Raw genomic sequence first — 16,127 nt, forward strand, 5'->3', positions numbered from 1 at the left:
TTAGTAAACCTTTGCTGTGAAGTCTTTCTCTAGTGAACTTCCATGGTACTGTTTGTATTTCTTATTTACTTGGCATTAGTCAGGATCCCTTTTGTCTTTAATGTGTCTGTTTTGTCAGTTTAACTCTAGCATTAGCTTTGTAAGGGATGAAGAACTTGCATTTATATCCATATGCAATGGCAGATGTCCTCAAGCATTGTTAGTAAGTTTCCTGAAGGAGCTGGGATTTGAGAACATGTTGTTGATAGACTTTGGATGGGCTTGGAGAACAGGAAGGAGTCTTTCTCAGGGGAAAAAAAGTCATTAGCAAGGGTGTGGAGGAAAACATAAAGATAACAAAAAGATAATGGTGGCTAGAATTGAGAGTATAGTTAGACAGACAGGTTGGGTAGGGCCAACTGTGGAACATCTTTAAAGTCTGGGTAAAAACAATGACTTGTTTCATTAGCTTAAGAATGGATCAATAAAACTTCCTCCTCCTCGCTTTCCACTCGTGTGCCCTTTCTCTTTCCTTTCTCTTTTCCTCTCATTTTCTTCTTACCCTGCAGGGAGACACTCTGTTTGCTTAATAAACTCCCTTATGTGAAAAAAATAAAATAAAATAAAACTTCCTGAGGAGGTAGATGATAAGTCAGGCATATATTGCTGATGGGTCTTTATAATTATCATTATCCAGAGAACTTGAGACACTGATCACTTACTACCTAAATATTCACAATACTACTAGTGTCCAAGTGACTTTTTCTCAGTGCCTATTCAAACAGCTGTGGTCCTGCTTATAAACTTGGTATTTAGAAATGTTTGTCAACTCTTTCAGCTCATTGGGTAAATTACTTGTTCTTCCTTATATGTGTTCTTATCTGTATCTCCATATATTTTATTTGCTGCTGCACCTCAGTGACAAGGATGTTAATTCTTCTCCCTGAATGCTAACTTACTACCAAAGAGGTGACTTAGCATGTGGCTATATGATTAGATATCTTTCCAGTGGGCCAACTAATAAAGTCTTTTATGTGAATTCTCTCAACCTCAATAAGAATGAGTCAGTGTTCCATTAGGTTTACATATCAAAAGATGAGAATGGAAAACCCATCCCTTCATTCCACAAGTAAATACACAGAGAATGCATTAAGTGGAAGGTACGGGGAGATACCTACACTCCTAGATCCCTGTTCTCAATGCACTTTCAGTCTAGCATATCCACAGTACAATGAAGAATAGATAGTGAGTTAAAAGTGGAATAAAGTGGCCTTGAAGATAGAGGAGAGGTTCAGTACTTCTCAGAGGCTGGAAGTTGCTGGGCTGCGAAGAACAGATGGGATTTTCACAAACTCAGATTACACTTAGGAGCAGAGCAACAGGAATTAAATTTGCTGAGTGTGTGCAGAGTGGCTTGAAGAGGAAAAATGGAGTTTGGGACATAGTGAGGGGCTAATGCAGGTTCTAGAAGTAAGAGAATATCTGAAGTAGAGCTGTAACCATAGAAATGGTCAGAAGGGACAACTGCCAGCAGCATCCGGCATATTTTAGTCTGTGTAATAAATGTGTCTTTTCCCGAGTTAGATCAAAAAAGAAGCTAAAGATGACTGTAGCTGGAGAATTGTCTTTACAATTTGCAAAGCCATTTTTTGCCATTCCTTTTATCTTTATGATGAAGGGAGAAACAGAACACAGTTCTTTTATAGGAAGAAAATAATTTCAAACTGTTGATATATATATATATGTAAAATTGCAAACCAGAAATTATGATGTGTTCATGTTTTCTTCAATAATCTTATGTTATTTAGTTTTGATATTTCTCCCTTACATAAAGTTTTGTAACTCTAAAATTTTTGTTTAAAATTTGGTGAGTAAGCAGGAACTTTTGTGGGCATTAAACTCCATACCCATAATCTTCATTGCACTGCCCTCAGAAATGTGCTTTCTGGTGTGCTTTAGGATCAATAGAGCTCACAGCTGGGCCAGAGTCAGACAGGCTTCTGAACTGCCTGGATTCTGTGTCAGGAAAATTCTAAGATCATCTGCAGCCCTCTGGAGTGGAAGGAACCTGTAAATACAATGTGTTATCACTCTCATGATTAGGCTATATGATATGGCACATTTGACTTTTAAAGAGGGGGATTACTCTAGAGGGACCTGACTTAATCAGGTGAACCCTTACAAGTGACTGTACTATTCCTGAAAAGAGATTCAAAGTCTGAGGAATTTGAAGAAGAGAATTGGGACTGTGGAAGTTTCTCCACTGTTGACTTTGAGCATTAGAAGACTACTGTGGGGAGGAAGGACAGCCTCTAGAAGCTAAGAACATCCCTCAGGTGACAGCCAGCAAGGAACTGGAGACCACAGTCCTACCCCCACGAGAATGGCAATTCTGCCACAACTTCGTGAGCTTGGAAGAAACCCTGAGTATTAAGGAGAATGCAGTTTGGGCAATTTTGATATTAACCCAGTCAGAAACAGAGTCAAGAATTCTTCTATATTATGCTGGGGATTCTGACCTACAAGACTGCTAACTAATAAGTGAGAGTTGTTTGAACCACTTAGTGGTGACTGATTATACCACTATAGAAAATAACTCAGAGGCTAAACACGAAATTTATCTAGGTTTCAGAAAAGTCAGTAAATGATGTTTCCCTAGCTATAGCCAAATATTTACATTGGAGACTAAAAAAAGAAGTAGGTCTTGCCCTGGATACCCAGTGTCACTGAGGAACCGTGTGTCTCTTCGCTGGATGTCATCTTCCTCACTCATAAAAGAAGTGGTTAGCTAAGATGCTATATGGTTTCTAGAGCCCCAGTAGTCTATAATTCTCTGGTGGCCACTTCTGCCTATAACTGACAAAATGAAAGCTACTGCTCTTGGAGTAATTCCATGCTCTGCTTGCAGCATGGAGAGGGAGAAGGAAGTGCAATTGCTGGAAATGATGCAGTAGTGCTCGGCGAAGTTATGGTATCATTTTTCTATTCCTACTGCCTGGCTCCATCACATGTGCTGCATCCCAGAGACGCATGTGGAAACCTACGCACACAGTATTCTGAGCAGACATTAAGACTTGTACAGATAGCTTAACATTTTGAGAGATTGATGAATACAAATTGAATTTGAAAGTTAAAAGTGTCATGTTACAGGTCTGCCATCTCAAGCACTCCTATCCTTATAATTTTATTCAAAACAAAACAAAGAAAGTCACACTGCATAAAATAAGGAAATAAAAACATTTCAGCTAATCCAATCAGGAATCTTGTCTCTACTTCATGACAGGATAAATATGCAATTTATTTTCAGTTTAAGACTCTTTCCCCATCACTATGAGTAAAAAAAATCTGCATACCAACTGAGTGCCAAGAGAGAATAACGATGCCATGATTGTTGGACTGCCTCAGAAGCCAGGCTTCCTGACTGTCAATAAACTGGTTTTGCTGCAACTTAATGGATATTAATAATTAATGGCACATAATGATTCCAGTTTTCCTATAAAGCTTGAATGAAATTCTAAATTGTAATATATCTCTACCCACCTCACAGTGATTTGGGACTCCTATTAACACAACAATTTTAAGAAGACTCTTAGGATTTGGTTTGTTTTTTCCTCTTGCTATTTTTAAAGGTAAAGAAGGATTTTTTCTCTCTTAAATTATAGAATTTATTCAGGTGCATTATAGATATATTAATAATGCAGATAAGCACACAAAAAAATTCCATAGTCCTAATCAGAGGAAAGTCATTGTTAAATTCTTGATGTGCCTCCTGCACTTTTAAAATACACACATTTAGGACTGGGGACATATCTAAGTTGGTAGAGTGCTTATGCTGCAAGCATAAGGCCCTGAGTTCGATCCCCAGCACCACAAAAAAAAAAAAAAATACACACATTTATAGAAATGTGATAGGATTGTGCCATTCAGGGCCTGTCAGTGCTAAGGTACTTGTTTTAGTCAGATTTTCATTGCTGTGATCAAAATACCTGACAAGAACAATTTAGAGAAGAAAAATTTTGTTTTGGTTCATGGTTTCAGAGGTCTCAGTTCATGGTCCACTGGCTCTGTAGCTCTAAGACCCAGATGAGGTCTTAGAACAAGGGCATTAGGGAGGAAAGTAGCTCAGGCCATGACAGACAGGGAGCCAAGAGAGAGTTCTGCTCACCAGGGACAAAATATAACCCCCCAAAATACTCCCTCAGTGACGTACTTCCTCTAGTTACACACTACCTGCCTATAGTTATTGCCTAGTTAATCCATCGGTGGATTAATCCACTATTAGGTTACACCTCTCATAATCTAATAGTTTCACCTCTAGAAATTCATGCATTATCTCAAACATGAACTTTTGGGGACACCTCATATCTAAAAATAGCAGTACTGCTACTTTCCACTTTTCATCTTCCCTCACTTGACTAACTCCAGGTACTTCTGACCCAGAGCTCAGAAGCTTCTCACTAACCTTTCCCCCTATGTTTTTATTCAGCCACTCCTCTCTTGCCCTTAAAAATTTACTTTAGAGAATTACTTTTTGCTGGAGCTATTAACCTACAACCAGTTTTCTTCAATTCACTGTATAGAGGATATTGATTCATGTCTATGAAAACTGACCTACATCATTAATTTTAATGATTGCATATTATTTCTTTGGATGCCTGTAACATAATTTGTTTAGCCAACTCTAAGTTAAATAGTTTTTAGTTTTTCACTGTAACCAAAACCATTGTGATAAATATCTATTTACAAGTATTTGCACCTTTGTCCAATTATCTTGGAGTAAGGTACTAGGCAAGAGATATTTCAGAGAAAATTACTATAATGAATATTTGTTCACTTATGATCATCCAATATTCACTCACTGCCTGAAAATAAAACAGAACACTCTTCATTCCTTCCAGGGTGCCACTCTCTGTGTATAGTCTTGGTGGGACTGTCCCACAAATTGTACTACATCCTGAGTCAGGATTCCATTTTTTTTTTTTTTTTTTATTTTGGCAGCAGAAGTTTAACTTTTATTGCGAATAATGCAGTATTTGGTATTTCCATCCTCAACATGCTATGCTGCAGAAACAGCAATTGCATTAAATCTTTTTTTAAATTTATTTTTATTGTAAACAAATGGGATACATGTTGTTTCTGTTTGTACATGGAATAACAGCATACCATTTGCGTAATCATACATTTACATAGGGTAATGATGTTTGATTCATTCCATTATTTTTTCCTTCCCCCCACCCCTCCCACCTCTCTTTTCCCTCTATACAGTCCCTCCTTCCTCCATAGGATTCCATTCTTGAATGGAATGACGTGAAGGCTTAAAAATGTTAGAGGTTCTTTCATTTGGTCATTCATTTATTCTAGTGGGGATGATATAATGACTGTGCAGTTCCAGTTTTTTTCTGGACTTAGTTCTCCACCTTTCTCTTTAATTCTGCAAACTAGTCAACGTCCTCTGACAACTTTTTAAATCTAATGTAGCCAGAGACAGTATCTGTTAATTGTAACCCCAATAGAAAAAAAGAAAACTAAAATTTCATGATTTTAAAAGCAAATGATCAAACTGACTTTCAGAATGTGTCTGTTTATTTTTCTGTCAACAGTGTCTTAAACTGTCCTTAATCTCATACTTTGTTCAGAACAGAATATTATGAAACATTTTAATCTTTGTTGACCTGATGAACATTCTTTGACTTTGCTGTCAAGCTTTTACTTTATGAATTTATTTCTAGCTTACCTTTAAAAGGCTTGCTTTACTTCAGAATTACAAAAGTATTTTCTCTAATTTTTATAATCAGTGATTAAAAAAAAACTGTTTAGATCTTGAAACTATTTAGGTATTGAATTTACTGGGAACATTTTGAACTTTGGTGTCCGGTGTAAAACAGGGCTCTTATTCTTTTGGAGATAGTGTTGCCTATGGTTAACCAATACTGATTTAAAATGCCTATTTACCACCAGCATTTAAATAGGAAGTTATTTTTCTTTTTCAGCAAGTTGAGACCTAAAGCATCTGTTGTTTCATCTGACTTTCTGTTACTCAGATTTTTTTTTTATTGTAAACAAATGGGATACATGTTGTTTCTCTGTTTGTACATGGCATAAAGGCATACCATTTGTGTGATCATAAATTTACATAGGGTAATTTTGTTTGATTCGTTCTGTTATTTTTTCCCTTCCCTCCCACCCTTCCCACCCCTCTTTTCCCTCTATACAGTCCTTCCTTCCTCCATTCTTGCCCCCCTCCCTAACCCTATCTCTAACCCTAACACTAACCCCTCCTACCCCCCATTATGAGTCATCATCCACTTATTAGCGATATCATTCGTTCTTTGGTTTTTTGAGATTGGCTTATCTCACTTAGCATGATATTCTCCAATTTCATCCATTTGTCTGCAAATGCCATAATTTTATCATTCTTTATGGCTGTGTTACTGATTTTTTATACCACCTTTTCCTTACTAAATCTTCCCTACTAAATTTATAAAAGATTTAGGAAGGTATGTTAACATTTTAAACCACTATTATATTTTTGTTGATTTCATCTTTATCTTCTAGATAACCTCTTCAAGATACCTTCTTTCACTATGCATATTTCAGTGTCATGTGGTTTGTAAAATAAAAATTCATGGAAGTCATGTCCATTGTGAAGTGTATACTCTTTGTCCTGTCTAGATGCTGGATTATTACTGCTATGAGTATTGATATTAATTTTTTAATACCAGGCTTCTCCTTTGTTTTATTTTCATTTTTAAACTAATGAGATTTTATACATTGTTATTTAATATTATGGATTTCTTTGTTTTAGATAAATCTCCATATGCAACATAAAGCTTTAGTGTCTTTATTTTTATGGATGAATTTATCCTGCTTACATTTATTGTTATATGTTTTTGGTTTTGTGTATGCTATTGTTGCTTATGCTTCCTATTTAATCATTTCTTAGTATATAAATATTTTTCTCCTTTGATATGTGGTCTCTTATTTTCTTCTCTTCCTCTTCCCTCTTTCCTCCCTTTTTTGCTTGGTAGGGAAAAACATCTGTTTTTTAATCTCCTAGTAATTTTGACTGTATCTTTCAAATAAATTTATGTGCCTAGCTTTCCAATTTTGGAAATAAATCCATATTTCTTACCGGTATCCTAAGCAAATAGTAAATAAGCACTTTTTATATTGTCACTCCTACCTTTTACCTCATTGCTTTGGCCTTTCTGGAATTTCTCACCAAGTCTGTAAGGCTCATCATGTAGTTTTTAAGTAAGGACAATAGTAACTGTATTTTGCCTTATAACTTGCTAACACAGTTAGGCTGAACTGAGTATCATCAGAAGTCTTTTCATATCATGTCTTCTTCAACTGTGAATTTTTTACTTTATCTTTCAATTGTCTGGGTAATGTTTTAAAGTAGATTTTCAAGACAAGTTAATGAGTATTATAATTCTTGATTCCTTACTCAGGTTGTCTTTCTTTACCTTGGCAAACGAATGGCCTTCCAGGAATACCAAGTTCTAGGTAAAAATTTTTCCCCTTAACACCTATTGGACATCATTCTGATGAGCAGTTACTTGCTCAAGTGTAATTAATTCATCTTTCCAGCCACTGCCCCCTCTGCTTGGATGTTGTCCTTATTTGTTTGCTTTTCCCCTTGAAAGCTTATGGAATTGCTTTTTATCCTTTAATGTCTGTAACTTCTTGTTCTTTATGGTTTGATACCAATTTTTCATAGGACTCTCCCTCTTATCCATTTCTTGTCATTATGGACAGTGTTTATCATGCTTCTGGATTTGTATGAAATTTTCTAGAATTACTGGTTTACATAGTATATACATCCTGTCCTTTTTTTTTTTTAACATCCTGTCCTTTATAAGATAATGCCAAATTATTTCTCAGAGACTTTTTTAACCAACTTTCATGTTACATCAGCTGCATTATGCCAAGTTGTTTTCCAGTATTTAACCAATTTCCATATAAAGCTAGTTCATAAGATTTCCTATTGATGGGCCAAAATTTATGGCAGAAACAAGTATGACACACGTATGCGACTATGCTTGGTCAACTCTATTTTCCTTCTTGTTTTTTTTTTTTTTTTCTTTTTTTTTTCCATCCGTGGGAAAGGGCTTCCCTTTCTTCTATTTTTAATTTCCTAATCTTTGTTATATTTAGTATTGCTTCAGTTTCTCTCCCTGTTCTGCAGAGGCAGCCCCACAGTTAGTCCAAACAACCACTTTTTACCCTCCACAATGTGTAAAATATCCAGGATAAATTTTTTTAATGGAAAAATTTAATTTATGGTTTTAAAAATTAATTTAGTGGCACATAACCAGAATTAAAAATGATATAAAACAGAATTAGAGAAAATAAAAATATCAGAATCTATCATCTAGAATCATATAGTAACAGTATTTTTTTCTTAAAATATTATCAATTTTATAGATATATGCATGTATATGTGTACATATGTTAGTTTTGTATTATAGGAGAAATTTGTTGTAACAAATTGCAACAAATTAAGTGTGTTAAAACCACATCCATTTGTTATATCTCACAGTTTAGTAGATCAGAATTTTCAATTCCATAAATACTGCCTGTTAAAAAGCCTTCCTGTGGGTGAGAACAGTGTGACTCAGTGGGGTCCTCCCTTTAGAGTCCAAAAGTTACTGAAATAAAGCATCAGCTGGGCTGTATTCCTTCCAGGAGTCTCTGGGGATGACTTTACCTCCAAGATCGTTCCCTTGGCTGGCAGAATTTAGCTCCTTATGGTTGTTCCACTGAGGTCCCCATTTCCTTTCTGGCAATCAACTCAGAATATTTGTAGCTTTTAGAGGCCAATCACAAGCCTTGCCCACCCTTCCCTGCTTTGTTCAAAGGCAGCAGTGGTCAGTCTAGTCCTCATGCTTTAAGTTTCTCTGGGCTCCCCTCTGTCTCATGTTCAGCTTAAGAAAGTTCTGTCTTAAGGATGCATGTGATTATTTTGGGTCTCCCTGGATAATCTAGGATAATCTTGATATTTTAGATCATTACCATAATCACATCTGCAAAGTCCCTTTTGCCATGGAAAGTAACATATTCACAAGTTCAGCTATTAGCGCATGGGCACCCTTGTGGAGTCATTCCACCTGGCCCTGTACATATGGACACATGCGTGTGGGTACATGTGTGGGTACATTCTTATAAGATGAAATTCACAGAGGGTAAAAAATCATGATTTATACAGATATAAATATGTTAAAGATTTTATTTAAGTCATAATCAATAAGGGAAACATTATATCCAGTACAAAAGGGAATTCAAAGAAGAAATACATTCATTGATTAGAAATTTTGAACTGAATGTGCAAATGGAGGCAGATTTTGCTTTTCCACTGTAGGGAAAGAATTTTTAACTAAACTTTTACTCTATGACACAGAATTTGTACATCTACTGATAAAAGTTATTTTGCATTGCTATCAATTATCTATACCTTTGAAAGATATCAATTGGCTCAAAGACAATGACTGGTTAAAACCAGATATCAGGAAATCACTTACATAGATAATGTGTGGTTTTCCCACTGAAGCAAAGATTTTTCCCTGTAGTGTGTGGTGCTGGGACTAGGATGAGATGAATGAATTAATTAGGGAGCAAGATTAGTGGAGGCGCTCACTCACTTAAGTACAGATGCAGGACTCTAATAGTGAGTCCCTCCTTGAATTTGATATTCCGGGAACCTCATTACCTCACTTACTTCTGGCCCCACGCAGAGTGTTTGCACTGTGCCATAAAGAAAATTTTCTGCAAGCTAAAAAATGTTTGGAAGGCATTACTCTAGTCTCATGTCCTCAAATTTTAATGTGTTTAAGTCAACTGGGGATCTTGTTAGTAGATTCTGATTTAGTAGGTCTGGGATGGGGCCTGAGATTCAATTTCAGTTTTAATTTCTAACGATCCTACTGAATCTGACTACACAGTGAGGAAATTAACAGGCTTTCTATAGGATTCTAACACATGCTATAATTTCAGAACCACTGTATTATTCTTAAAACACTGATTACTGGTTTCAAATCCCAGAACACTGATTTAGTAGGTTTGGTAAGGGGTTTAGAAATATACATCTCTAACAAGTTCCTAGATGATGATGATGCTACTGGTCCAAAACCAGTACTGGTGAGAACTACCGCATTGCTTTGGGTCCTGGAATACCAAACTCATCTTCCCAGGCTGGAGTTCCTGCTTTGCTACTAGCCCTGCATGGTTTATCCCTATAGTGGATAAATCCTATATAATTTCTTATAACATTCTTCATGGATTCAGAAGCATACTTTCAATATTTTCCCCTCCAAATAGTTTTAGGTGGTTTTAGGCTAGATGGCTTTGTACTCTCTGGTATCCCATATTGCCTGAAATGAACAAAACATACATTTATTTTTTCCTTGATAGTTCTTAGTGTTCAGCCCCATTCAATTTTATTGAGGAGCTCTACGGTTCATTCATCTTTTTGGTTTAGGAAGCTGCTCATCTATTTTAGTTGTGTATAGAATGCCCCCTCTCCCTTGAATTTCAGTAGCAGGAAGTGGCATAATATGCTGGCAAATAGTTATTCTTACCAAAATGTCATGTACAACCTGAAATTTTTCTGTTCAGTTTCTTTATGAAATAGTGATCAGTAAATGCACACTAAGTAAAAGAGGGAAGGTGTTGAGTTACTTTGAAAAATGAAATGATCCTTTAAGGAAGATTTTACGAGTTGTTAGTCATAGAAATCTCATATGAAACAGCAGTTCGGCATTCACAGGCATTCAATATATTGGTCAGTAAAGATGAAACTGAGTTCATGGGCTCCCCATTTTTCTCCATTGTGTCCCAGTCTGTCACAGAGCCTGACACCTCAAAGACATTCAGAGAATACATGGCAAATGAACAGAGTGTGAATGAACAGACCAAGGAACCACACAACATGGCAGTGTTGGCAGCTAGAATAAAATATTGGTGTTTATGAATCAGACTCAAATAGATTACAACAAATGTGTTAAGAAGAATGGTTAAACTTCTATGGTCATGAAATTAAAAAGAGCAGGAGAAATGTTAAGGCAATAAATAGCAACACTTTTTTTCACTTATACTTGCATATATTTTCTCGAGCCTGTCTTTTGAGGGTAGCACTGCTGGGAATGGATCATAATTTTCATAATATCTCCCTTGTTCTGCAACCCTTTGTCTATCCTGGGATAGTGTCATACAAGATTTGTGATTATATGTATCAGTATCATGGTCCCATGATGAGTCATTATTGAGACCACTGAAATATATCATTCCATATACCACAAGGACTTTTTGATATTCTTTATTATTAAGAATTAATAGATCTTTCTTTTTAAAAAAAGAAGTTTTCTTTTTTAAAACAGCTGCCAGGATTTGAAGGGATTTATAAGTTGTTTTTTTCCACAGATGAGCTATAAGGACAGAGTATATTAGAATATCATTGATAATGGAAGGAATACTAAGTTAACAAAAAAGATGGTGGGCATAAAATTAGTCTATGCTGGCCATGACATAAAGACACTGACTGGTATGTCTTTAGCATGTAAGACTTTGATGCTATCAATTAACCATTTAGGAACAAAGATGAGAGAGACCCTTTTATGAGCCATGCCATGCTTTTAAGATAGAATTTTCATTACTTTAGGTCTGCAACACCTCAGGGTCTTATGTTTGAAATGCTCATCCATTGTTTGAAGTTTTGCAAGGCCATTTTTTATTTTTCTGTAGTTCAGAAGTACCTCTCTGTTTTTCATTAATTTAAATAATTCTAGTTCTATGATCCTGTTGGTGAATGAAATAACTCTTTACCATGATAATCTAAACCAGGCATGGTGACCCTTGCCTGTAATCCCAGCTACTTGACAGGATGAGAAAGAAGGATTGCGTGAATCTAGAAGCTCGAGACCAGCCTGGGCAACACAGTGAGACTCCATCTCATTTTTTTTTTTGTTAAAGAGAATCTAGGACTTTCAAGCTGTTAGTTTTACCTTTCAAGAAGCTTTGAGTTGCTGGTAACTCAGAAACTCCAGTACATGATTAGTTAGTACTTCCGTTCCATTGAGCTTTTAAAAAATATACCATTGCATTATAGTGCATAGTTGAAGATTTATTTAAATAAAATGGTAACACAAACCATATAAACCAGTCTTCCTTCCACTTTATATATTTGCCATCATGTAGAGAAAATGCTCTGAGGTTATAATGAGAATATCTAAGATATTCAGCAAATATTGTGCAACCGATTTAATTGTATGTTGAAGCAGAGGAAATATCTCAAATATCAAAGCCATTTTTAATGGGAAAAGATGTGATCATCATAGATGTTTAAAAGTAACTGATGCAGATTCTAAAGGCAATTTCCAGAGTTCAGAGTGCATATTAAATAATATTAGTATCATGGACTATGTTCATAACACCCCAACATGACTCCTTGGAGAGGACCAACACTCATTTTATGGTTGAATTATAGTTCAACAAGTTTCCTTTAGTTCCTGGGAGTACATTTGCCTTTATGTTCATTGATGATTTTTTAGGTGGTTGTGAAAGGACAGTGTGAAGAGGGAATCATGCTAGGGTACTTACTTACTCCTGAAAAGAACTGAATTAGAGCAATCAAAATGACTTAGCAGAATTATCTTGATTCTTGAAACTGTTATCTATCTTCTGATGACCAGATTCTTCCATCATCTAAGCCCAGGTCACAGGTTACCTGCTTTTACATTCTTTCACCCCCCCAACCCCAATCAAAGAGCAAGAGTACTTTAATAGTCCTGCACCACCCAGGTGCAAAGGATTACTAGAGAGCAAGAGTGAAATGGTCTCTGCTGTCACAGAGGTAATCATGTTTTTTTTTTGTATTTGTTACAAATATTAATGCACTTATTTGGTATATCTTGTCCTTTCATTCTTTCATTATTCAGTAAGTGTTTTGATGTTAGCTCTATTGTCTAATTCAGGGGTATTTACCCAACTGCTCTTACCACAATATCTTACAACTGTAAGACAATTGAACTGTGATGAATGAATGAATGAGTGAATGGATAGATGAGTGAATGAATCAGTCTTTCTGGTCTGTTATGCCTGAGTAACGCAATATAAGCTTTACCCTTCTGAAATGGTAAAAAACAACTCACCCTTGATTATTATGGATTAGAATCATAAATACTTGAGCACCAAGGAAGCCATTATAGTAAAAAATTTTTAAAAACCATCCAAAATATTTCTGTGGAATTATAGAATACATTTTTACAGTCTAATATAATTGAATCAAAATTGAAAAAAAGGCTGTAAGTGCAGAATGATATATTTATCTAATAGACTTAATATCTGTTTAGAAGAGGCCATTAATGTGTATTAGGAAAGAATAACGTTTTATGAAATTGCAGTAGGGGAAGTTTTTTAAACTTTCTTAAATATTTCTTTATATCTAATAATGAGCAAAAATTAGAAATTATCTCTATACTTTCAGAAGAAAGTTTTCTTTTGTGTGGGCAAACTAGCTTGGAATAAACAGATTATATGGTAAATACTTTATATAACTGAGGTTAAGTTACATGCTTAAGCTTAGGGAAAAAAGGAAAGGAAATATTTGCTGAAATTGTCTTCTACTGAGGCTCTCTCCCTCCTTTCTGTGGAGATTCCAACTTGGGTTTGATTTAGTTCTCTCTTTTATTTAGTTTTTAATTTCTTCTTATACCTCTTGCCCCAGTACTATCTTTTTATTTGCCATTTCTAACAAACCTAAATTATTTTGGTATAAACTATTTGGTCCATGAGATGATTCACTTACAAGATTTTTTTTAATATGAGACAATTCATTTTACTCTTTTAAAGTGTTTTTCAGTTTCAAGGGCATTGGGACAAAGGAAGGAGACTTTAGTTTTATGTATTCATCCTTGAGTTGGTGGTCAGAGTCAGTTAGTAATATTAAAATGCATCTCTGGCTCCTTGTATAACAAGTTTGCTTCATGCTTCCTTTCAAGAGGCAGGTTGGTTATTGTTAAAGGAAGGTCAGTACTTCCTGGTCAGCATCACTCTGCTGTCAACCTGCAACACTGGTGTATGGAGGACAAATTTCAGGTGATGGGGCTATGGGAGGGGTTTGTCTGAGTACCATAACTTTTAATTGTGTGTGTTTGTGTCTATTTATAGCATATGTACTAAAAACTACATAGTACATATACATAAGGCTTAAGGAATATTTGTGATTATAAAATGAACAGACAGGTTAAGAAATCAAATATATCCTGTAATTTTAAATGCTCTGTGTACTTTTTGCTCCCAAAGGAAACCACTCTTCTATTTTTTGTATTGATCATTTCTTAGTTTTTTAAAATAGTTTTGCCTTCTGTTTATATATTCTCAACACAAGATATTTATTTTTAATTGAATAAAAGTGAAAACTTAGCTGTGTAAGGGAAAGGTACTATTGTAAATATTACATGAAAGTTCCAAGAGAAGAGAATTTCTAGGTTATGAGCTGCCTTTAGTTTTCTTTGGAGTATACAATTATCCTTTTCTGTGAACCAGTGGACGAAGTCAAGAATTAGTTCTGGTACACAAGAAATTTGAAAGAAAGGTGGGATAGACCTGGAAGTAGATACCAAGAAAAATGTGATAAGTGAAACGGACTGCTTTCTGTTTTCTGTTTGTAGCTCACAAGGTCTGACCCCAGGTCTCAGGAATATATTAAAGCAATACTTTTCCATGGATAAAGTGAGAGTCCTGGGCTAATCCAGGCTTGGAAGGAAGAGCCAGAATGTTATCAGCCTGGGTCAGTTCTCCTGAACCTTGTGCCCTTGAGTTTCAAAGATGATCGAATAGTAACAGGAATCCTAGTGATGACAATCCTATCCTATGCTGCTTGCTAACACTTCTCCTGCCTAAGCTAGAAGTTCTCCTTTTCTAGGGCCTATTATTCTGAGATTTACCTTTACAATTTTCTGGGGGGAATTTATTTAATCTCTTTCTTGTGTCTAGGCTTGTTTCCCATATTTCTTACTCTTTCCTGGTCCACTCTTTTTGTGTGCACATTCACAATCAAGATTTGAGAAACAGACGGGCACAGTGGTGCACACCTGTCATCCCTGTGGCTTGGGAGGCTGAGGCAGGAAGATCTCAAGTTCAAAGCCAGCCTCAAATTTGTGGAGATCCTAAGCAACTTAGCAAGACCCTGTCTCAAAAAATAAAAAAATCAAAAAGACTGGGATGTAGCACAGTGATTCAGCACTCCTGGGTTCAATTCCCGGCACTCTCCCCCACCCCACACCTTGTCCCAAAAGACTTGAGAAAGAGTACATGTAAGGTAAATTTTGTTTGTTTGTTTGTTTTATTTGGATTGCCTGAAAATTTCTTTAATCTACCTTCCTACAATGGTTTGGTCGATGTTTTAGACTGGTTTCTCCTAGATGCAGAAGTAGGAAATAGTGTAGAGCTACCACACCCTTGCTCTAGTGGGTGAAAACACCCTAGAGGATAATCAGACTGAACTCTAATGTGTACAAAACTTTGCTGAAATCTTAGCTATAATAGACATCCAGAACTGGCTGCTCTTAGGTTCCCAAGATCCTAGATGTCAAGTCCTTTCCTACTCATAGCAAAGGCAAATTGACCTCTACTAAGGAGAATTTCCTGAGGAGCTTTTTCCTTTCTACTGCATCAAGAAGAATATTCCCTCTTCCTTTCTCCATAGTCTGTTCTCCTTCATTGTCTCAGAAAAACTGTCATCATAACACCCATTCCTTTGAGAGAAATTTATGGGAAGAAGGTGAGGGAGAACTCCCACTCCAAACCACAGATTTCAAGGCTCAGGCAAAGCATTTTATGTTCTAAGCCCTGCTCGTTACCATATGTGGGAGCACAGCAGTGCAGTCTACCCTACACCAAATCGAGGCATGTTCTTGTCCACACTCTTGTTTGTCACAGTGAAGAAACAAACATGAAGAACTTTCTGGTCTCACAAACAAATTTTTTGAACAAATTTTTGAAGGAAAAGATGTATATTGTTTTTCAAGAATAAATAAATAATACTTTTCAGGCACAGGGCAGCCAAGACTCTGTAAAATTTCTAGGGAAAAATGCTAACTCTGAAAGGGAATGGTACTGCTATGGTGCATTTAATTAGCATCATAAGA

The sequence above is a fragment of the Sciurus carolinensis genome, chromosome 8 (assembly GCF_902686445.1).
Source record: "Sciurus carolinensis chromosome 8, mSciCar1.2, whole genome shotgun sequence".
NCBI lineage: Eukaryota > Metazoa > Chordata > Mammalia > Rodentia > Sciuridae > Sciurus > Sciurus carolinensis.